This window comes from Rhinolophus hipposideros, assembly GCF_964194185.1.
Source record: "Rhinolophus hipposideros genome assembly, chromosome: 14".
NCBI classification, from domain to species: domain Eukaryota; kingdom Metazoa; phylum Chordata; class Mammalia; order Chiroptera; family Rhinolophidae; genus Rhinolophus; species Rhinolophus hipposideros.
Genome location: NC_138060.1, coordinates 4,633,541 through 4,657,237, shown reverse-complemented (window position 1 = coordinate 4,657,237; position 23,697 = coordinate 4,633,541). Strand labels below are relative to the sequence as shown.

At 41.1% G+C, this 23,697-nt stretch overlaps 1 protein-coding gene across 20 annotated transcripts in view; it reads left to right on the top strand.

Annotated features, from left to right (window-relative positions):
- Window positions 1–23,697, top strand: part of MITF (melanocyte inducing transcription factor) — a 207,212-nt gene that overhangs the window by 10,133 nt on the left and 173,382 nt on the right. For 3 of the 20 annotated variants that reach the window (XM_081073254.1, XM_081073249.1, XM_081073246.1), the window contains exon 1: window positions 11,324–11,443. The exons of the other annotated variants lie outside the window; for them this stretch is intronic. The gene's annotated coding sequence lies outside the window, so the exon portion shown is untranslated. Of the gene's footprint in view, window positions 1–11,323; window positions 11,444–23,697 lie in introns of those variants that run through there. 20 annotated transcript variants of the gene reach the window in all.

Below are 23,697 nucleotides of genomic sequence, written 5' to 3'. Positions count from 1 at the left end.
ATGTTTTAACTGGGTAAATGCTCGATGTGTAAATGCTATCTGATGGGATCTTGGAATGCACTTCTAATCATACGATTACATATGGAAGCTTTAAATCTTTGGGGATGCAGAAAGGAATGAGAGGTTTGATGGTCATAGCTCACAGCCACTACAATGCATGATCAGGGCGGGCCGAGTGGCAAGGGCAATTCAGTGGGGTTTACTTCTGGAGTCCATTGTACTGCACGTCACCGTGCTAGCCTGGTGTACCCCTCTTTCTCACTCTTGGGCTCATATACCTGATATCTTCCTACTCAGTTCTCACTGGCAGCCAACTTCTCTTTCCTTACATATTTGCTCTAGTGGACACGTACTTTGCTTCCACATCGTCTCTTTTCCACATTCTTGTAACAACCCCTTCCCACATGGTCAGCCCATGTGCTTCAGTTTCATGACTTCAGGAATGGAGGATTTGACCCAGGCCCGGCCGCATTTCTTTATTCCAGGGATTAGTTTCAGGGAGGTGCATGTTGACTAATGAAAACAAATCTCAGGATTTTGCTTGGGTGCTAACAGAAAGAGATTTCCCCTTTATTTCCATCGATCTTGAACTTGGAAGCTTGAGAATAAGCTGCGACCATACCTTGGAGTATGGTCACATACTTGGAGATAGGAAATACTACGTCCTTAAATTAGGTTAATGTTAGTTTCTGAAACTATGTGGCATGCGGTAGTCACATTTGTAATAAGTAGTTCCTGGTTGGCAGGCAGCTTTTCTTCATATGCCAAATCAAGAACACAGGCTCCTTCCATCTGCCAGTGCGTAGAACCCTGGAGCCCTTTGTGTCCAGTGTGGGAAAGAAAAGAAGAGGAGAAGGTATCACTAAGGTCCCAAAGTGACAGCCATCACTTTTGCTCCAATTCTGTTGGCTATCTCTGGATGCAGGCGTGGGAGACTCCAGCTGGGCAGCGACACCTCTGCCCCAGAAAAGGAACACTTTCTGGTGGATAGCTATGTCATTGCCATGGTCCTATGTGGTGTTTTCACCTCAGGATCAAGGCATGCCTATTCTTGGGAGGCCTCTCCTTGCACTTTTCTGTTATTTCACCAGTAAATTCCTTTCCTGAGTAAGCAAACATGGTTACTTTGGATTTTCTGCCAACCAAATGGGGACTGCCCGAGGTTACACACTGTCTGAGTCCCACCTCTGTACGATGCCTCCTATTCCCAGTTCGTTGATTAAAATCACCACCCACTTCCCAACAGCACAGCCACTGCTGTCACGACCACCTTAGTACAGTGGTTTTGAAAACGGGCCCTCAGGCCAACAGTGTCAACAGCACTCAGAACTTGTTGGAAATGTACATTCTTAGGCCCTACCCCAGACCTACTGAATCAGAAACTGTTGGTGTTGGGTCCCAGCAGTCTGTGTTTTAACAAGCCCCCCCGGAGATGCTGATGCAGGCTTCGGTTTGCGTCCCACTGTCCTAATGCTCTGCCGTAAATCCTGTGTCTCCATATCGACTTATCCTTGTGTTACCGTGTCAGAGTGAAAAACTCCCTGGATTAGAGTACACTTAGTAAAAAAAAAGGGGGTGTTGCTTGTTATGGTCTAGCCAGAGATAATCATTGATGATAATTCCTTAGTGGTAAAAAAAAAAAAAAAATGTCAGCTCTCAGGTCTGCGGGAGTGAGACCAGGTACTAGAGTTCCTGGTTGTTCAGATGTGAGCTCTGAGTGATCAGGAGTTAACCTAGCTTTATCCATAAGGATCCATGGCTCAAATAGCACGAGAGGCTTAGAGTTTAATCTGGACTCAAAAGTGTGACACTTGAAGCATACTGTAGTCACTTGACTGAAAGGTTTGGTTGAGAAACAGGGTGACGGCGGTTTTGAGCATGGCCACATGACCAAATTGTTTTTCACAAAATTTCTGCTGAATAAAACTTGAAATACGACTGTCAGCCTGTTTTTCCATCTTAATGAATTCCAGACAGTTTGTACAGTGTGGGAGCTTCCAAAACAGAGGGGTGGAATGACTACAACCAGCCAGTATCTGTTTGTCACAAGTAAGGGTGTCCTGACATAACAGGGTTGTTCCCCTCCTTCTGAACCAGGCTGTTTGCCTCTGATGGAGAGGCATAGACTGTGAGGGGGAGGGCCAGGCCAGCCGTGTCAGACAAAGAGAGCCTACAGAAAAGTTCTGACTTCTTCCTACCAGGAACTCCAACCTATCCTTATGTTTAATCCACTCAGACCCAAGTACCCAAGCAGTTTCTTTTTTTTTTCTGCATGCTAACCTTTTCCAGAGTAAAAGCCCTGATGCTTTTTGGCAAAGAATCTGTTCTTATAAACTGGTTAAGAGTTCTAACTGGTCTGATCCGTCTAAAGTTTGGGTTTAACCTTCTGAGTAAGAACAACCTCATAGCTGTTTTATCTTTGGGCAAGTTATTCTTGCAGCCTCTGTTTCAACAGAGGGCTAAGTGGGGCTCATGGATAACAATGATTTGTGTTGTAGGATGATTGTGTGGATTAATAGAAATATGGGGGTCAAGTGCTCAGACCCAAGCCTGGCTCTTACTGCTCAGTAACTGCTCCCCTCATTCTCATTTCCTCTATCTACAGCGTCAGCAAGACTTTTGATTTAAAATGCAGCTTTAGTTTTAGACACTTGACTAAAGAGAAAACAGCTCAAAGGCAACCAGCAAGAAAAGAAGAGGCTCCGTGGACAGGAAATGGGGTGGGGGCTAAATAATCCCCAAATTGGACAGTCAGCATTGAAATCTTTGGGAGCTGATATAGGTCAAGTAGTGGGGAACGGTGGGGTGCCCAATAGGGAGGTTTTTAAGATGGCACGTGCTGTTTACAGGTAAAGTGTTACTTCAGTTGCCAGAGCACTCTTTGTCTTTATTAACATGTTTCCTTTCATCATAATTACAGGCTGTAGCTGGGTGGGGATGAATACTAAGGTGCGGTACCCGGGGTGTTACAGCACCACGCTGCTGCCTCCACGTGGGTACCTGTCATTCTTAGCCGTCATGTTTCAACTTGGCCTGTCGTCAGTTCCTGCGTTAGCTTTTCTCATTTAACACGGCAGCCTCTTTATACAGTTATCTTTATGAACCATAGGTCATCATGCACTATGTTCTTGAATCTCAAAATCTTTATATCTATCACTCTTGTAGGAGTTTTCCCTCCCAGTAACACTGTATAGTTATTTTAAAGACTAGACCTAATTTAAAACATGTTCATCCACACCAATACAATAGCTTTTTTCCAACTTTGCTGAGATAGAACTGACAGATATGAATTGTGTGTATAGGTGCACAATTGTGAAATGATTGATCACCACAGTCTGATGACATGCTTTTCTTGATCCTCACAAAGTTTCTCCCCAAAACTGAGGTCAAACGGGTCACTAGAAAGCAGAGGGGATTAGACCGCATAGTAACCATCTTTCTCAGGAGGAAAGTGGCCACTGTATTGTACGCGTAAGTAGATGCCTTCATCACTTACAGCTGAGTCGTGTTCCATGGAGAAGGAGGGCCCCTGCCTCCTGGGATTACTGGGAAGATTCAGTGAGGCCCTGAGCGCCCTGCCCGCAGTCCGGGCTCGGGACGTGCTGATTACTGCTACTCCTGCTGCCCTGCGGCCATTAGTGCCCCTGTCACCTGCTGACATGCCCACCTGCTGCCACTGGAATCGGTGCTGTTAGAATTGAGGGCGGTACATAACAATCAAAGTGCTTAATCTGTGCAAGGTAACCCTACCATTGTTTTGTCACTCTTAAGTAAATAGATAACAATTTGATTCTCCAGAGCTGCCAAACACCCAACCATATGGTCCGTTTTCGGATGCTTGGCATATATCCAGTATGTTTTCGGATATATGCTTGGCCTATATCCTTGGCATATGTCCAGCTCGTCGCCCAGGAATCTTCTTGGCCACTTCCCCCACTGTCAGCTGTGGAGTGCAGACAAATGGTGACAAATCTGATTACCAGTCGGTGGAAGACATCTACCAGAATCCATACGCACATTCACACAGGCACATAGGGGATTCCTAAGGCTGCGCTTTTCAGAGTATTTGCTGCCTTTCTCTCATATTATCATGACTCATTGAAACTTGATTCTTAGTTGAACAGTTCCTGTCCTGAGTTTTACAAAGAAACAGGGAAAATGACAGTTTTCCTCTTTACATGTGATTGAAACCTACACACAGATGTAGACACACACTTAAGCAAAAGACGTATAGAGGTAGGTGCTTTGGAGAGAGAGCCGTATGCTTGGAGAAGACTGAGCGTAGGAGAGAGTGAACCCTGGGAAGGAGTGTCAGGCGTGGACCAGTCTGATGGGCTTCTGTGCCCTGCATCTCGGTGCGAGAACAGGATGCCTCAGCTGTGTAGGCTGGAGCTGAGAATTAGGACTCCCACAGCTACAAGAAGGGGAAGTGGAACAGGGTGTTTTGGAAGTTTAAAGAGTAGATTTATTTCTTGGGTGTCTAAATAGGTGGACCTTGAGAGCTCTGGCTCTTATTTTCAGACTTATGGTTTGGGAATTATTTGCAAGATCTTTAGGCAAAATTTCCTTGCCCATGAGGTAAAATGATATTCAGAAAATATGTACTGAGTCTACTATAGCTCAGTGTTTAGAGCAGCACTGTTTTGGTTCAAAACTAATGTTGAGTAAGAAGGGTCAACTCTATTCCACTGTAACTTTTGGCAAATGAGGCATGACATGGAAGAGCAGATCACCGAGGGCCAGAGGAACTCTTTCGGCAGGAGGAAAAGAGACAACTTGATGGTCACAGCACTTACCCTAGGAAAGAAATATTATTTGTTTATTTACTGATAGTATTATGTTATTTAATCCAATACAGCCAACATATTACCAGGTCAACATGTAATCTATATAATTTTTTTTATTGAGGTATAATTGACATATCATATTAGTTTCAGGTGTACAACATAATGATTCAATATTTGTATATGTTGTGAAATGATCACCACAATAAGTCTATTTAACATCCATCACCACACATAGCTACAGAATTTATTTTTTCTTATGTTGAGAACTAAGATTTACTCTCTTAGCAATTTTCAAATATGCAATACAGTATTATTAACTCTAGTCACCATGCTATACATTTCATCCCCAGGACTTATTTATTTTGCAACTGGAAGTTCGGTACCTTTTCACCCCTGTAACCCATTTCAGCCATCCCCCAACCCCAGCCTGACTGGCAACCACCAGTCAGTCTGTTCTCTGTATCTGTGTTTGTTGGTATTTTTTTTCCCCCCCGAGTCCACATACAAGTGAGGTGTGACAATTAAGTTCGTGAATTTGCTGCAACGATGTTGCTAACCTTTTTTGATATCAGAGGGATTATTCATTATGAATTTGTACCAACTGGACAAACAGTTAACCAAGTGTACTATTTGGAAGTGCTGAAAAGGTTGCATGAAAACGTTAGATGACCTGAACTTTTCGCCAACAATCATGGCTCTTGCATCACGACAATGCACCAGCTCACACGGCACTGTCTGTGAGGGAGTTTTTAGCCAGTAAACGAATAACTGTATTGGAACACTCTTCCTACTCACCTGATCTGGCCCCCAGTGACTTCTTTCTTTACCTGAAGAGAAAGAAAATATTGAAAAGAAGACATTTTGATGACATCAGGACATCAAGGGTAATAGGATGACAGCTCTGATGGCCATTCCAGAAAAAGAGTTCCAAAATTGCTTTGAAGGGTGGACTAGGTGCTGGCGTCAGTGCATAGCTTCCCAAGGGGAGTACTTCGATGGTGATCCTAGTGATATGCAGCAATGAGCTTTGTAGCACTTTTTCTAGGATGAGTTCCTAAACTGAATCGTCAGACCTTGTGCTATGTAATGTAAGAGCTTATATATACGTGAGAAACATATTTTTAAACTGATATTAACTAAAGACAACCTTTAGCTGTCACTTCATTTGAAGTCCTTATTTAAAAAAATAATGTGTATTTTAAGAAACTGAGTATCTTCTTCCTATAAATTGGCTGCTAGGTAATACTTTGTTGTCTCAGGTCTCACTTGAAAGAGGCTCCATCGGAACAGGGAATATGTTAGTTCACTGGGTAGCTCCGATTCAGGATACGGAGTGTCCAATAAATATTTCTTGAATAAAGAATGACCAAAATGGATGAAGTGTTTCTGGTGTGTTTGAAGGGATCAGTAACTTTTGGGAACTGTTAAACTCTATCACGATAATGTGTGAGAAACCATCTTGACTTTTCTTGTTTTTAGCTGTAGACCCTTGTTAAGGTTTCTGAACGTTAGTTTTCTCACCTAAAATATGGAGTTAATAGTATTTGCTTCTTGGAATAGCTGTGAGGGTTATAGAAGATAATATGTATGTAACATGACATTAGGTTAGTGGGGACAATGATTATTGTTAAAATTATTGGTGCGTAGAGATGAAATAAAAATACAGTTGGTTCTCATTTGTGGTAGTTTTGTTCTATAGTCACCCTGAACATTTATTTGGGAATACTGAACCATCGCCCCAGGGGAAATACACGTTAGTTTCCTGCAAGCCTGTGGTCACAACATTTTGTCAGCTGATTGACACATAAGCTTGTTTTATGTGTGTTCCTGTTGAAAGACACTTTATTTAACATATATTATTGATTTATTACAATCAACTCATGGCCAGCAGCCCTGTAAGTCGTCTGAACAAAGCTTACCTGACATCTGTATTTTCTTCGCCAGACACATCGTACCCTTCTTGTGTGTGCCAATATCAGACAGCACTTAAGCACTAGGCCTGGGGGCTGTCTTAAACCGTAAAGTCGCCAACAAAAAGCTCAATAATGCAAAAAGCGTAGCAATAAAAAGTCCTCAAAAAGGAAACCTGTTTACCATCTGAGAGCTGAAACAGGAAGGCAGAGCGTCACTTTGTGTGACCTTAGTTCAGAATGCATGCGTTGAGTGACGCAAAGTTTTCAATTGTTTCGACTGCAGAAATGCTGCAAATATCGATTTTGGGGTTACAAAACAAATTTTAGTGTGTAGGTGAATTCACAAATAGGGGATCCATGAATAATGAGGGTTGACTATTAAAAGTTGTTTTTTCCCATCTATCTGTCTTTCTCTAGCAATTCTTTCTCCGAGCTAAAAAATATGCTCACTGGGGAAACCATTTAAAAACTGTCTGCCCCAACACTGTTGTGGATTATACTTTTCTTTCATTTTTTAAAAAAAAATTTCTGTTGGGGAATATTGGGGAACAGTGTGTTTCTCCAGGGCCCATCAGCTCCAAGTCGTTGTCCTTCAATCTAGTTGTGGAGGGCGCAGCTCAGCTCCAAGTCCAGTCACCATTTTCAATCAAACCGGCAACCTTGTTGTTGAGAGCTTGTGCTCTAACCAACTGAGCCATCCAGCTGCCCTGTTGTGGGTTATACTTGAAGCCACATTAATAAAGCTTTTCCAGGCACCTTATCTTCCATTTTTATTTGCCAGTAAAAATGGCCCATCACTTCCAGATCTTTAAAGTTGAGTGGAACTATTCTGATATGTTACTCTTTATTTTGATATAATTTCCACTGTTCTTTAGGAAGGTGGAGTGTAAGAATGGGGTCCTGGGAAAAGAGCACAGAGAAATTATGGGGGCCATTGCTGAAGAACCCAGAGAAAGCAATAGGATGGCTTAGAAATTCTAGTGTAGGAAGTTTTGGAAGTTCCCAGGCTTAGGGTAATCATGGCCTAGAAGCTAAAGATGATGATTTTGGCTTTTCAGTCAAAATTAGCATATTGGAAATTATTATTATATTATAATGATCAGCATAGTCATTATTATAAACAATAATCGAGTACTTATTGGGAGTGCTTGGAATTCTTTTAGGAAGGAGGGAACAAAAGGATTATTTTTAGTAAGTCCAGTAATTTTGAGTGGTATAACAGATAGGTCACACAATTTAATAGCAACAAAGAAACACAAATGGCAATAATAATAATAACAGCAGCATCTAGCATCTTTACAGCCGTTAGTACCGGCTGTGTCTTGTGGTAGTGTTTTTGTCTCCTCTGCTTTAGGAAACTGAAACTCACTGGGGGTAAAGGAATGAAAGGTGTGTCTTTTTCTGCCTGCGCCTATAGCTTACCATTTCCATTTATGTTCTGCATCCTTGTGCGTTACAAAAAGAATGCCTTCTTTAGTTTCTATGTGTCCGTGTGTGTGTACGTGTGTGTGTCTATGTTTTGGTCCTGGGATAGGAAAGGTACCATATTTTGCCATGTATAATGTGCACTTTTTTGCCCAAATTTGTGAGGGGAAAAATAAGGATGTGCGTTATACATGGGTAGTACTAATTCCTTATCTATATGAATGTTTTTAATTCTTTTATCTGCTTATGAGTTAAAAATGTAACTCTAGAAATCAATAATGATATATCCGTATGCAAAATAATACCCTGGAATACGATCATCGGTTTTGTTGATTTTATGACGAACTTGCAACATCTTGCAACATCGAAGAGTTCTTGGCCTTCTATGATGGGTCGTATCGTAAATATCGTAAATTTGTTACCGGTGCATAAAATTTCTTGTACTTTGTATCTGTTCTTGTGTTTTGTAATTATTTGTTACATAAAATTTAGTGTACCATGATATGTTAAAAAATAAATGCTAAAGTTCTTTGTAATACAAAAACAAGTATCTAAATGTAAACAAGTAAAAATTTGAATTAAAATGAAAGATTTTTTCCTCCTGAAAGTTTGGGTCAAAAACATGGGTGCGCATTATACTGTGTTTCCCTGAAAATAAGACCTAGCCGGACAATCAGCTCTAATGCGTCTTTTGAAGCAAAAATTAATATAAGACCCAGTCATTACATTAATTTTCACTCCAAAAGACGCATAAGAGTCGATTGTCTGGCTAGGTCTTATTTTTGGGGAAACGTGGTACATGGCAAATTACGGTACCAATGTAATTTTAGTTTTCAGATTTTTCCTGTTTTATTAAAGAAGCTGAAATAGCAGGAATGAATAATTCAGATCTAGTTGAATTATAAACATTAAGGTACTGACTATCTACCAGGTACTGTGTTAAACATTTCAAATGCTTTGTATAATTTAATTTTCATATGAGGTAGGTAGGATCCCATTTTATAGATGAAGAAACTGAGGCTTGGCCATCTTAAGTCACTTGCTTAAAACCATTCAAATAAGGAAGAACCAAGACTTAAATTGAGGACTGTCTGACTTCAAAGCTCCCTCTTATCCACCCTGCTGTGGTGGTTACTATGTATGTTGGGGTACCTAGGAGAGTCAAGATAGGAAGTGATTAGGGGTGACAACTCATGTTGATTTTGGAATAGAAAGAGAACTAGTTTTCTGATGAAGTAAAGACAAGAGACTCTGGGTGTGGTTGAACAGCTGAATCCAAGAAAAATAGATCTGTCTGTTAAAGGTGCTCGCTGCATGCTTGGCTATAGTCCTTTGTTTTCAAAGCTGTTTCTGAAGAAGGAAAGGAGATAGGCTATAAAGGCTCCAAGGAAGATAGCAAAAGATGGGATGGTAGATAAATCATTCAGAGGGTGTGGTGTGTAACTTGTAGATTTTCCTCATTCCTCATTAAAGATCTTTGAATGTTCCTAGTTGATGAGATTGAGAAGTCTTATCCACAAACCATCCTTGTGGTCTACCACTGAACATGTAGCTCCTAATGTCTCGATGTTTTTCACTCCTCTCTCTCTTTCTCGCTCGCTTTCCCCCCAAAAGCTGACTGGTTCATTGTTTTTCCTGTGTCTTCATAAAGTTGTAGCCAATCTGTTTCATGCTGGACTGTTTATCTTTGAATGCCAAAGGTCTTGAAACATCTATGTTGTGTAATGAACATAGCTTCTGCCTTGACATGTGTGTGTTAAGAACATTAGTCATTGCAAAGCATTGAGTTAAATATGCTCAATAAAAGGATATAATGACCTAACAGAGAGGGAGAAGTTATAAAAATACTTAGTTGATGGCTTTAATGATGAGCCATATACTTAGGGGATTCTATCAGTGATGGGTTAGAGATTCACAGAATGATTGTGAAAGCATTCCAACTCTTTATTAGTGGGAGAGGAGAAAAATCAACAATTAAAAAACAACAACACTTAATTCTTATACATACTAAGAAAAGTGTAAACCATCTGAGTTTCCTGTGCTTCTGGTACTGATTTATTGCCTTGTTTCATCTTTAACTACGTCAGAAATGTTGGAGATTTCCATGAGATATTATTATTTACAGGAACTCTTGGGCTGCATCTTGTCAGAAAGCCCTTAGCCTTGTAATGGTCTCTCTTTTGGCAAGCCATCAGGGCATCCTTTCCGACACCGTCAGAAAGCAGGGATTTCCCGAGCAAATGAGACGGATCTTTACCTGTGGAGTTGATTTTATGAAGAGTTTTGGTCAGCATCAGTCATTGTGAAACTATGTGCCTTCTGCCCTGGTTTATCTCTGTAGACATCTCCCCATGGCAAAAGAGTGAATCCTCATCTCTCCCTGTCTCTGGGCATCCAAGCATGTTAGAGGTACATTAGTATGCTTCTTGCTGGGGAGTGTGTGGTAGATACTGGTCTTCTCTGATGCAATATTGTCTGGATGAGTGTTCGGTAATCAGTTTAACAGGTTGGTGGGTTGTCTTGTTGCCTGGATTGGAGGTTTAAAGTGGAGATACCATGTGCTACCTCTCCTTACCCTGCCAGTAATCTTTAGTTGTTCCAGTAAACAACTTCTGAGCTAAATCTCTTTCCTGGAGAGGTTACAAACAAAAAAAGTGCTTTAATCTCAGAATAGAGGGCAGAGACTGCATCTTTGGTTGCTGTTACAAATTTCCCAGCAGACTGGATATTTTCAAAGGCTGTCCAAGTTGAAATATATCAGTTGTGGGAAAACTTTTCTTTCCAATATGACATCTTGTACAAAATGTAATTATTTTCTCGATCAAGTTAGGAAATTTATGACATTTTGGGGGTTGGAGGGTATGTGGAGGGAAGATCTACTTCCCCAGATTTCCTTGTATCTGTGGTGATATTTCTGGAAGAATCCCTGATCTCTAGTTCTATGTATGATTTTGAACTTATTTGCTCTCATTAAAGCTGAATGTGTAGATAGAGAGGTACTTTTGAATGGTAGCCAGGTAACCTGTTGATGTAGTCTGTTTCACCTTTTATGATGCCCATCGTTAACAGCTCCCTCCTCTCTGGCTGAATCGCCTGTCATTTTAAGTAGGCAGCAATTACTGGTTTGTTAAGGAAGCTGGCTCCTGCTGCCAAGGAGCCTATTAATTATCACTCCATCTCTAATTCGGCCTTACTGGTGTTGAGAGAAGCTGCATGGAAGCGTGTGGCAGAGCAGCCGCCAGCAGGTCTTCATGGTGACCTCCTCCCTGAGACGGCTCAGTGGGCTCCATGTTCAGCCAAGGGGCCAGCGTGGCCCTGGTGAGTGTCTTCAGCTCTCTTCTGGGGGTTCTTTGCTCAGTCACCTTTGGTGTGCTTTTCTTCTTCCTTTGACTCCGACTGAGTAGAAGCTAATGGCTGGCATTTATGTTGGGAATTCAGACCTACCCCGTGGGGTCCATCTCTGAACTCAAATGGGACACCTTCAGACTACTTCCGTGGCTTTTCCCACAACTGTTTTCTTTTCCTGGGAAAAAGAGACCATGGAATCGCCTCTATGCCTGTCTTCAAGAAGGTAATGCAAATGATAACCATAGTAACTCAGTTTATAGCTTATTGTGTAGCAGATGTTTCTTTTTTACAGTGACTGTCTTTATATCATATGAAATCTTTGGTTCTTGTTCATAAATGGCTAGATTGCTTCTGTTTGTCTCCAGAAATATTCAGTTCACTTGTTTCAGTGACACTTTCTCAGAAGTCCCACTAGATCATTTGATTAGGCTTGGGGTGCTTAGGCTTCCCTTGCCACTTTTTATGTTGTTTTTGGCAGTTTGAAGCTGTTGAAGTGATTCACTGCAAAGTGAATTAATTTCCATGTTTTCACATGAGTCTTTCAGGCACCCCCAGATTTCTTTCCCCCCGTCTCATATGATCTGCAGTTGTAGTTCTGTCATTCTTGCTGGATCAAAAATAAGTGCTGATGTCACCGAATTTCTTAAATTACAGCTGGTGGGGATTAACAGAAATTGTAAGAGAATACCACTTCCTCATTTTGCTGTTTTCTGGACGGATTATTGTCCTTTCAAGTCCTGTAGGAGGATGGGGATTTGGAAGTAATTTCTCTGTCTTCAAGTTAAAACAGCAATATTCATATTCCATTTTCTGTTCATGTTATTCTTCAAAAAAATTGCATGTTTAGGATGTTACTCTAAAGTGCCCTTTAGTAACCCTGGACAGACTTTTCCCACTCCTGGTTTTGTACATCGGGTTGCCTTCCATCCTGGGTGAAGGGTTATGAATACTTCCTTTAAGTAGGTTTCCTTATATAGAATATTTTTACTCAATAGTCTTTCACCAGCTCCAGGCCGTTACTGGTATTAGGTGAAGGGTTGTGATTCATTTATTCCCCCCTCCCCCCGGAGCTTTTGGTTCTTTAAGAAGTACCTGGCTCTGTCCCCACTGTTTTCTTGTTTAGTATGTGTGCTGCCCAAGCGAGCAGTTTTCTTGTTTAGAACCTGAGTGTTCTTTGTGACGGTTCAGATTGCTCGACACCCTCAAGCATTTATTTATCTGGCTTTCTAGTCCTTGTTCTAGCAGTTGGAGTCTGGAGCCCAGGCTTTCTTGTCACTTCAGGCTTTTTTTGTGGTTCGAGAGGTGGCTCCTTGAACCTTTTCTCTGGAGATCTCTGGGCTTCTGGGCAGGACATTGGAGACCACCTGGAAGTGTGCATAAATTGTGGCACGGCGGTGCTATTGATTGAATTGCAGGCCTGTGGAAACAGAAATAGAAAGGGTTCAGCATTTGCACTTTCCTCTGGTGGCGTTTTTTGCTTATTTTGTGTATTTGGAAAAGGCAGCCGTATGCAAACTGCTGACTTACTATTTTCCCTGGAATGGAAACCATTTGGATTATTTCAATGAGTTTTAGCTAAGAGTTGTTTGTTCACAGTGTTAGTTTTGTTTTCTGGTGTCCTGTTAAAATAAGACTATAATGTGTCTTTTTACTTTATGGAAATATGTGCTACTTGGTGTCTTGGGATGTTGCAAACAATGAATTTGAAAAAATCATGTGTTTACTCCAGAGTCAAAATGGAAACTCTTTAGTGAAAATTATAGTTACATAAAAATTTCCATTTGGGGGTCAGTTACTTTCTTTGAAAAACCTTTTTTTTAGGCTAAATTATTTAAGATTTCAGAGCAGTCCCTTTTCCTGGTTAATTTTCATACTAATTAATTTTTCTAACTTTTAAAGAGAAAAACAGATTAAACAGAATTGCAGCCCCAAGTTATATGCACTACTCTATTTGATGTGAGATGGTGACTGTTTTTTTTTTTTTCCCCATTGTCTTTGATGATAGACTAGATTTAGTTTAACTTTTAGTGGGAAGATTTGGATCAGGCATAAAAATAGAATTTCCTTACTGTAAGAACTATTATGCCCTGGTTTGAGTTCCTGAGTACAAGTTATGATTGTTTGGCCTCTAGAAAATGTGCATTATAGGACCTGTAGACACTTAGCGAACACTTCTAATACTGTAGTAAGTTCTCTTAATTGAGATTTGGGAACGGTATAGCTGTCTGAAAAATATTTCAAATATCATTGTGGAAGTTTGGGTTAAATGTGAGGTTTAAAAAGTTTGCATAAATAGAATAAAGGAGGGAAAGAAAGAATAGCTATGAATTGGTTGAATTGTTTTGAGTGAAGTATTTTTTAAAAATGAGTTTTTATATATATCTAGGAAATGTCACTAAATATAAGAAAGTGGGAGCTGAGGGGAGTTGGGCATTAGAACATATTATGAGGGGGTAATAGGAGCTATGAATGAGGTATCAAATAAACTAAATTTCACTAGGTTGACAGCCGTGAATGTTTTTGTTCATCATTTTATTCCAGCAAATGACACCATGCAGGACCTAACAGTTAATAAATGTTGAATGAGTGAATGTGTTGGGAGGCCTGGTTCCAGGCCCAGCTGTGCCACTAACTACCGTGTATCCCCGAAAATAAGACCGGGTCTGATATTAATTTTTGCTCCAAAAGATGCATTAGGGCTTATGTTCCGGGGATGTCATCCTGACAAATCATGCTAGGGCTTATTTTCCGGTTAGGTCCTATTTTCGGGGAAACACGGTGATTGTGTGACTCTGCGCTAACCATTTATGAGGACTCTGTCTCCGCTTAGGGAAAGTGAAGGGTGGGGACTAGATCGGGTGTCTGGGTGGCACTGTGCTGCTCCACCATGCTAGGTGTGGCCAACCATCACTGTCCTGGGAACCCAGGAGGAGGCCAGGGCCCTTCTGAATTCAGAGCACCTGGCTTTCACCTCTCACTGTGGATATCAGAAGTGAAACTTATTTGCTATCCCAGAAGTACCTTCTCTCTGAGGTCCTTGATTTGGGGTCATTTTGTTTTAGTTATCTCAGGCCCGATTACACATAGGCAACATTCTATGAAGTTTCTTGTCAGCAGGTGTTCGCTTAGACAAAAGCAGTGACAACAGCACACATCATTGTCTCTCCTTTCAATAGTTTGGTAGATTTAGCAGATATAGGTTAGGTGGAACTTAATGAAGGCATCCAGATAATACTCCTGTTGGAGTAAGATATCAAGAAACAATTAGATTAACAAAGTTTTCACTTTTACTTTCCGAAGTTCCTTTACTCATCTAGGAAATGATCGTTCCAAACCTACTACATACCAGACACTATACTAGTGAGAAAATGGCAGCCCATAAGACATGAGCTCTGCCTTCTTATTCACAGTGACATGAATATGGTGCTAGGTCTGTAATTGTAACTTTGGGGACAAAAGATGGAGGGGTCAATTCTGAGGGGAGAAGGGAAGAGTAAAATCTCACAGAAGAAATGAAGTTTGAATTCATTATTGATATATTGAATTCATTAAAGATGATTGCCAAGCAAATGAGAGGAGGGCATTCCGGGTAGACCGGAGACGTGGACATGTAGCTCAGTGTGGTGCCTTTGGGACAGTGTAAGCTTTTGAGTGTGGTTGGGGCACCAGGGAGCGTGGCTGCATTTAAGCAGAGGAATAGCACTCTGGCTCCCAAGGGAAGAATGGGTTGGCGTGTGGCCAGGTCTAATGTCACGGAGGCCAGTTAGGATGGTTTAGCATTACAGTCCTTTTGAGAAATGATGAGACACATGCATTGTCCATCCCTGAAGAAACATTGTGATTGCAAATGGACACAGACCTTGGTCACAGCTTTCAAGGGCACTGAGGGCAAAAGAAAGACTGTTGTGTACACACTGCTTACTGGTAACAGTAGTGATTCTTTATTCACTCATTCATCATGTAGTTGGGTGTCTATTCTGTACCATGCACCTGGGCAACACAATGGTGAATAAGATAGACATGGTCCTTGCCTTCAGGAAGCCTGTATTCTAATGGGAGACACAGCCAAGTAAACAGATGATTATAGATTAATTACTGTGTGTTACTGTAAATTATGTGTCCATCCTGTTCACAGACCTCCCCCACCTTTTACTGCAGCTAATTCTCCCTGACCAATAAGCTCTGCCTCCCGTAGTAGGTTTTGAGGGTAAAGTTAGGTAAGCACTGTATTGTGTTGTATTCACATGCACACAGCTTACAGACATCTGTCTTCGTTCCAGAGGTAGACAAGAATATAGAAGAAGGCATATGAGGGTTCCCATAGGTAGAGCTACTCCAGGGAAAAAGTTCTGGATATCTTCTGATATTTTCTGAACTCAGATACTTGACATGGAATAATCCTGGCTCTTCATTCCAGATCCAAGAAGGAAAATCTTGGCTCTCGTGTTTCTTTCTCACATAATTGGACCTTGACATTGGCTTTGGTGGCTTCTTCAGATTGGCCTTCAGGGCTGTGTGCTGGGTTATTGCCAGTGTTTGGGGGTTCCAGTGCAGGAGCAAGAATTTGCCTGAAGACAGCAAGAAATGGTAGACATTAGATGAGTGGCTTATTTTAAAAGAGATGTTTTGGTACAGAAAGGGCAGTAAGAACAACCTCTTCCCCCAAATAGAAATCTCCACATTCTCCCTCCAACTCAGGAAAACCTTTAGATCATAAGGGAGTCAGAATTCAGCCAGATGGATGTGATAAAAATTCCGAGGAAGCCATTCTGAGTTCCAGCACCGTTCTTTGAAGATAAAGCATTCTAATTTATGACAGTGGTGATCGCAGCTGATTTAGGTGGGTCTTGCACATTTCCGATTTTTGCATGGCTTGGGGAGGTGGTATATCGTAGGGCTAAAACTCGGGGGTCTTTCCTGGGTTTGAATCCCAACCACACTGATTAGCGGTGGTGTGAGATTGGGGCAGATTACAAGTATTCTCTTTTTGTTCACCCGTAAATGAAGTAGTGTTTAAGCACGTAGGACCTTCTGTTAAACCTGCCTGAGTTTCACTCTCTGCTGTCCTGCTCCGTGACATTGGGCAACTTGTTCTCTTTGTATCCTGCTTTCCTTATTGGTAAAATAATAACAATAAATAATAATAATAATAATAATAATAATACCTACCTTTTAAGGATGTGGTAAGAATTAAAGGAGATAACGTTCATGAAGGGTTTGGCATAAAACCTGGCACGTAGAACACCTTACTCAGCTATTTTCCCTCCCTTCATTACACTGAGCTTTCTAAAATGTTCTGTAACACCATTTTATAACTTACTGTATTCTTGCTGAAAGTTTCCTTTGTCTTTTTTTATTAATTGAAGACTCAATAATATAATTTCTGGATTTGGGGTAGGGATGACAGATAAAATACTGGATGTCCAGTTAAATCTGAGTTTCACATAAACAAAGAGTAATATTTTAGTATAAGTGTGGCCCAAATATTTCATGGGCTACTTATACTAAAATGTTATTCTTTGTTCATCTGAATTTGAATTTAACTGGGCATCCTGTATTGTTATTTGGTAAATCTGGCAACCCTAGTTTACGGGTAAAACTTAGCCCTTCGCCCCCGCATTCATTTCTTTACTCAGATAGATGTATATGGATGCCTATACAAACACAGTGAATGACACCCTTGGATCACGAGTATAGAAATAGTCTACAAAGTCAATGGAATATTTCCTAGCATTGCTAGTAAATCTGTCTCCTAATTCATTACTCCTTGGTAAGCAATGGGACCATCAAATTGAGATTATGTTGACACCTGAGTACATAATGCAGAGTTGCTCGAAAATTCTGAAATGTTCTAGTGTTGCTTCTACCTGGAGGGAACTATTAATAATGACACGTGGATGTGTAGGTATGCATTCCAGAGAATCCTGAAAACCTCATCATCTTTGAAGGAAATTACCTCATTACTCTTAGAGTCGCCTGTCTAGGGAAGGTTGTTCTTATGGCTGGCCTGATTTTCCAAGTAGGAAAATAAACACATAGAGTGGTTAGGTTAATAATTTAGAGTGATTTCACTGTACTTACAATTTAAGTTAATTTTTAAGTAGGTTTGGCCCTTAAGCTATTAGACTAGTTGGAGATTTTGAGAGAATTAAATCCAAGGCTGAGATCTTTTCAATTCAAACCATATTTGCTGAGTATCTACTGGGCATAAAGCAACTGCAAAGCAGTAGAGAGGAATTTAAAGTATAGTTCCGGCTCTCAAAAACCTTAGTGTTAAATGGAGCAGCAAGGCAAGAAACAATTATGACAAAAGACAGAATAAATAATGTCAGGGTGTAAGGTAAGGAAAGCTCAGTCCCAGATATTTGAATGTAGGAAGTGATTAAATTGGAAGAACAAGTGAAGTAGGAATGAATTAGATTAGGAATGGCTTCTTGGAGGGTCATCTTTGAGAGAACTCTTGAAAAATGAGAATGATTTCATTTGGGAAATGAGATGTCCTAGGTGTCGGCTTAGCATTAACGAGGATCTGGAGGTAGTCACGTGTTATGTAGACATGACCAGGATATTGATAGCACTGTCACTGGCCGCCACCGCTTCTCTTCAGTGTGACTGTTTATGGTCTAGAATTTCCAGATCAGAATCTCAACTTGACGTTGGTGGAGCTGGATTCATTCCATGTTGGTTTCCTAAATGTTTACGGTGCACCTGCTGTTGTATGTATGAGGTGGCCAGAGATTTGGGCAACGCTTAGAAACGTTTTCAGTTGGTCACTTAAAACCCAATGAAAGTCACTCCATTTAAATATGGATGTTTTTTTTTTTCCTGGAATGAACATTTCCAGTGATCTCTGGTTTAAATTGTTCAAAATCAAAGCAGAAGGATTTCATGAGAAGCTTCCTGTGAGGCACTCTGACTCTGAGTATTTGCTTAAATGACTTTGAAGGCCAGCTTAACTCATTTCCTTTTGGGATGACACTTGTTTATTAGACTTGGCCTAAGTTAGAGTTAATAGCCTTAATGGCTTTGAATGGTCCCAAATGATTCTCCAGCAGCATGCCATTAGCGATGGGGAAATGCCTGCAGATGGCACAGGACACACACATACCTGCTCTAGCTGTCCTAGGTAAGAGGAGAGCTTTACCCATCTTAGCTGTAGCTGTGGAAACTGGCGATCTTGGAAAGGAAGAGTTACCGTTGCAGTAAATGCTGACATAGTTTTCAACAGTTCTTTTCTACTACTTTTGCTTTTTTTGTTTTTGAAATGATTTCATATGAAATTAATGCCATTTAAAAATGACTCCAGGATTCAGAACTTGTTGAGATCACACCAACTTCCAGCAAATGAATTAAAATGGGACATGGGTTCATGTTGGTAAAGAGATAATAAGGCGTGTCCTGGTGGAAAGCATTGGTTTGAGCAGATGCCCAGGCATGGGAGGGACTGCTGAGGCTGGGAATGGAGGACTCCAGTTTTCATTTTATACAGAGGCTGCCAAAAACTATGTACACATTTTAAGAAAGGAAAAAACTATTGAAATTGTAATAGTCAATATATACCGATAATAAGAGATGAGTACAAGTCATGTGTATACATTTTTTTTTGGTACCCCGTTATGTGTTGGGCTATAAAGCTCTGAATTGGGTGGGAAATGTAGTGATCCCAGGTATTTAGTGATCCCAGGTATTTAGTGATCCCAGGTAGTTCATTTTTGTAAATTAGGATTAGCCTGTGTCTTTCACGTTCGGGCAGGTAGTTGTTTGCGGATATTTTTACTGTTTCAGGTACTGGTGGGATGCAATATGGTGTGGACGCAAACCTTTATTGGGTTTTAAACATGAAAGAGCAGAAAATGTTTGTTAGTTGGAGTCTGTCTGAATGTTATTTTTGTTTTCCTTTGTGGCTGGATCAACTATTATATAGTTTTAATTACCCACCCTTGGCTCCTACTGCCTTGTTTTTGGCCACTCTTGGTATCTTCCTTATGTAGCTGTCATTAAGTAATAATTGAAGCCTGGTTTTGGTGGTTTTATATTTAGAATGATGCATGGAGGTTCAGCCGTGCCAGCCATTTAGACTTAATGGCAAATGTTGGTTCATGCCAGAAAGTTTTTGAAATCTGATCTTATTTTGGGGATATCCAATCTAAGCAAACCATCCACTCGTACTCCTAAGCTGAAGGGTACAGGGAAGCAATTCAGAAGTGATTTCTGCATCTGCACATGTAAGAGCATCTTGTTTCTGATAAATTATCGGCTTGCATGTTCACTCTTCAACCCAGACTCACCCTACCTCAAAGGGGATCGACTCTGACAAGTCTTTGTCACTTCATTCCTTGCTTTGCTGACTTTCACACAGGGTATCAGTGAATGCCAGTTCTAGAGTGGGTACATAGTGATGGTAGATGACACCCAGGCCACAGGCTGCTTCTCAGAGGCTGTCAGACATTATCAGACATTTCACAGCTCTTACATTCTCTGGATTTGGGCCACTTTTGAACTCCATCCATCAATCCATGTAACCAGTTATTTAATGAATATTTTCTAAGGTTTTTCTATGTGCTAGTCACTCATAGGTATGAGGAACACAGCAGTGAATCAAACTATTGAAAATTTCTTTAATCATGGAGTTTACATGTGGGTGAAGGAAGGGTTGCAGAAGTCAATATTTAAGTAAAATGTATAACATGTTAAATGGTGATAAGCGCTAGAGAGAATATAAAGAGTGGATGGGTTTGGGGTGATTTGTAATTTAAAATTGAGATGGCAAGGAAGGCTTCACTGAGAAAATGACATTTGAGGAAAGACCTGAGGAGATGAGAGTGGGTCTTACCAGTATTTGGGAGAAAGGCGGAGCAGACAGAAGGAAGGATAAGTACAGAGGCCCGGACAGAAGTGTGCCCCATTCAGCAACAGCACGCTGGCTGCAGTGGCTGGGACAGGCTGAGCAAAGGGACAAGTAGTAGGAAGGGGAGAGGGCAAGCTCGGGGAAGGAATGGGACACGAGTGAGGCAGACCCCACAGGGATTTGTAAAGACTGCCTTTTACTCACCAAAAATCGGGAGCCATTGCAGATTTCCAGCCAGACAAGTAACATGCTCTGATTAACTCATGTGGCAGCCCAGTGTGGTGGGGAAAATGGTGGTCTGAGAATGTAGAGATTGTTTAAGTCATGGTTTTGTCATTAGGTAGTGGGCAAGTAGTGCAACATTCTGAGCTTCAGTGTTTTCCTCCTTATAAAACAAAGTTGGTGGCCTAGGTCATTTTTATTGACCTTCTGGGTTTTGATACTGTCTGTCTGTATTCTTTGATCCCTCCCATATCAATGTGTTTGAGTATTTCATATTTGTGACTGATTACTTGTCTTTTTGAGTATGCAGAGCTGGACCTCAGATGTATGAATTATCTTACTGCACTTTATTTAATCTCTTGAAAATTTCCATAGACATCTCACATTGAAAACCTTGCAAACTGTGAAGTAATTTTATATATTGACATTAGGGATTGCTTGCAGACTGAGTGGTATGGGTAAACATATATAATATGGCTTTATTATATAGCTTTAATACTGGTTTTTTTGTTGTTGTTATTATAGAACATAGTACAAATTCATTGAGTGTTACAGTGAGCTAGCAGTTGGGATGGAGTGGTAAACAAGACACAGCTTCTGCCCTCAAGGAGCTGAGTAGGTGGAGATGGGCCTGGTCAGGAGGGTACCCCACAAAGCAATCTTAGTGACAGGAAATAGGGCAGGGAGCCACGGCCAGCCTGAGACCTGTGGGAGTCCCAGGCAGACTAATACTCAGTTGCACCTTCACCAATATTCTGGAAGTATGTTCCCACCATCCACTTAAACCCAGTGCTGTGCAGGGTAGAGGCGCCGGAAGCCCAAAGCCTCCCTTCTGTAGCCTCAAGCAATTTGATTCTGCCCCAAACTTGCATCACATTGTTTAGCACCTCAAGGTCCTGCAATTAACCCTCTTTGAAAGGTAGTGTAGCGACCATCTTTTATTGCTTAAGAATGTTTTTTGGGCATCACAACCTCTCCCTTCCATCAGAATATTGGTTCCACTTCCTGTGATGTTTTAGTGCCCCTTCTAGGCTGGTGCCCCGGGTAGACACACAGCTGGTCAGTTCATGTATCTCCCCTGCGGAGAAGTATTGCCCGAGCCTCACCTCACCTTCAAGCCTCCAGTGTGAACTCTGTCAAGAGGCGCCCCAGTCTTTTGACCCATTGACATAATCCCTCCTTCCTGTTCTATTAACTGGCCTCATCTTGGGCAGCCTAGAAATGTATGTTTCCAGGTTGAGGATTCTGGAAACAACTTCCCGGGAGATAGGAGGCCGACACTAGCCCAGGCTGGCCCTTCAGTCAGCTGAGTCTCTTGGCATGTGTTGGGGCGCTTGACGCCGTGCTGCCAAGGAGAGTTACCATGATCACCTGCACCATGACTCTCAGGAGGATGAGGCCAGCTCTTCAGCACCTAAGTGGGAAACAGAGCCAAGAGTTCTTGAGTCCCTTGTCACACTGCCTCCTTTTAATTCTTTTCTACCTCACGCCTTTACACACATTCTTCCTACTGTCTGAACACTTTCCACCATTCTTCTGTCTACTTTTTACTCCATCTTTCAGTCTAAATTTAATGGTTGCCTCCTGACCCACTTCCTTATCCCCTCATCTGAGTTTGCTATACTTTTCTTTTATGGCTTCCTGATCTTTTCCTTTATACTACTTACCTACCTACTTACTTACTTACATAATTATCCGGTGTTTATCTGCGCGTTCAGTGTTTGTTTCCCAACTCTGTGAGGCCAGAGAGCACAGCTATTTTGTTCACCGTTTACTCCCAGAAGTTAGCACAAGATCTGATAGCGAGGCAGTATATAAATATTTGTTGATTAAATGAGTCCATAAATGAAAGAATGAATGATTAAAAGACAGACGCTGCATTTTTCTCTTGTCTATTCATATTAAATATCTGTTCCTGTCTTGGCTTAGGGTAACAACTGTTACTGACTTTGTATGTTATTGAAGATGCCGAAGATGTGACTTTTGTCTCCAGGGTAATTCTGTGGCCTTGTAGAGTTTTATTCAAGTTGTCTCTGCAAAAACCAAAACTCAATGACACACAAATCAGAATTCTTTAATTGGCGTGAGTTTGACATGTTGGGCTATGGTTTATCAATTTATTTCGCTGTGGTTGCATTTTCAGTCCTTAATTCTATTGTCAGAAATGAGTTTTAATTCTATTTAGATTCTCCCCCATTCTATTTGTTAAAAATGATTACAGGACCGATTGCTTTTTCTTAATAGTGTTCATAATACTTTTTTGGAGGGATTTGTTTGGGCTTACATGATGGAACTTTTAAGTGGGAAGGAGTAGAAAACGAGTGGTACTTGCTTTAGTAGAAAGAGCAAAGTTTCCTATGTGTGTACAAAAGAAAAAACAACAAGAGTGGACCCTATTTATTTCTAAAATTAAACTGTCTGTTCCTAAGTGTTCATATCCCAAAGATGGGCTTTCCCCAAGCTGGGATGGCGTGTGTAATTTACAGAGAAAGCACTGTATTGTTCTGCGCTGTGCATTGCGGTTCCACTGGCTCCTGGAAGATTAGCTCAAAGGTGTCTCTGAATAGTCACACCCTAAATTACACAAACTGAGCAGTTTTAAAGAGGTGGAAAATCTGATGCTGACTGTTTCCCAGCCAGTCATCCCTCAGGGAAAAAAGTGGGGAGGTGGGGGAATGAAACCCAAAGTTGCTACTTTATATTCCCCAGTGTGACACTTGGCTGTGTGACTCTGGAAAACTGAATTAACTTCTCTGAGCTCCAGAACCCTCATCTGTAAAGTGGAGATAAAAATACCACCTACCTCAGAGTTATTGTGAGAATTTCATGAGTGTCACAATACCCAGCACATTGTCAATGCCCTAGAGATATTATTATTACTTGAGGGATAGTGCAGTGGCTAGTTAAAGGCACAGACTCTGGAGGCCCTGGCCTGGGCTTGAATCCTGGCTGGTAACTTGACCTTTCCGTGTTTGAGTTTCCTCATATGTAAAATAAGGATATAATAATACGTGCTACATAAGGTTGTTCTGAAGACTGAGTATATGTCAACTCCTGGTACATGAGGAGTGCTATGTAAATGTTTGCAGTTGTGACTAAGAACCCTGAATCCTGCAGTTAGCCGGTATGGGGTCACACGTCAGGTTCCATCATG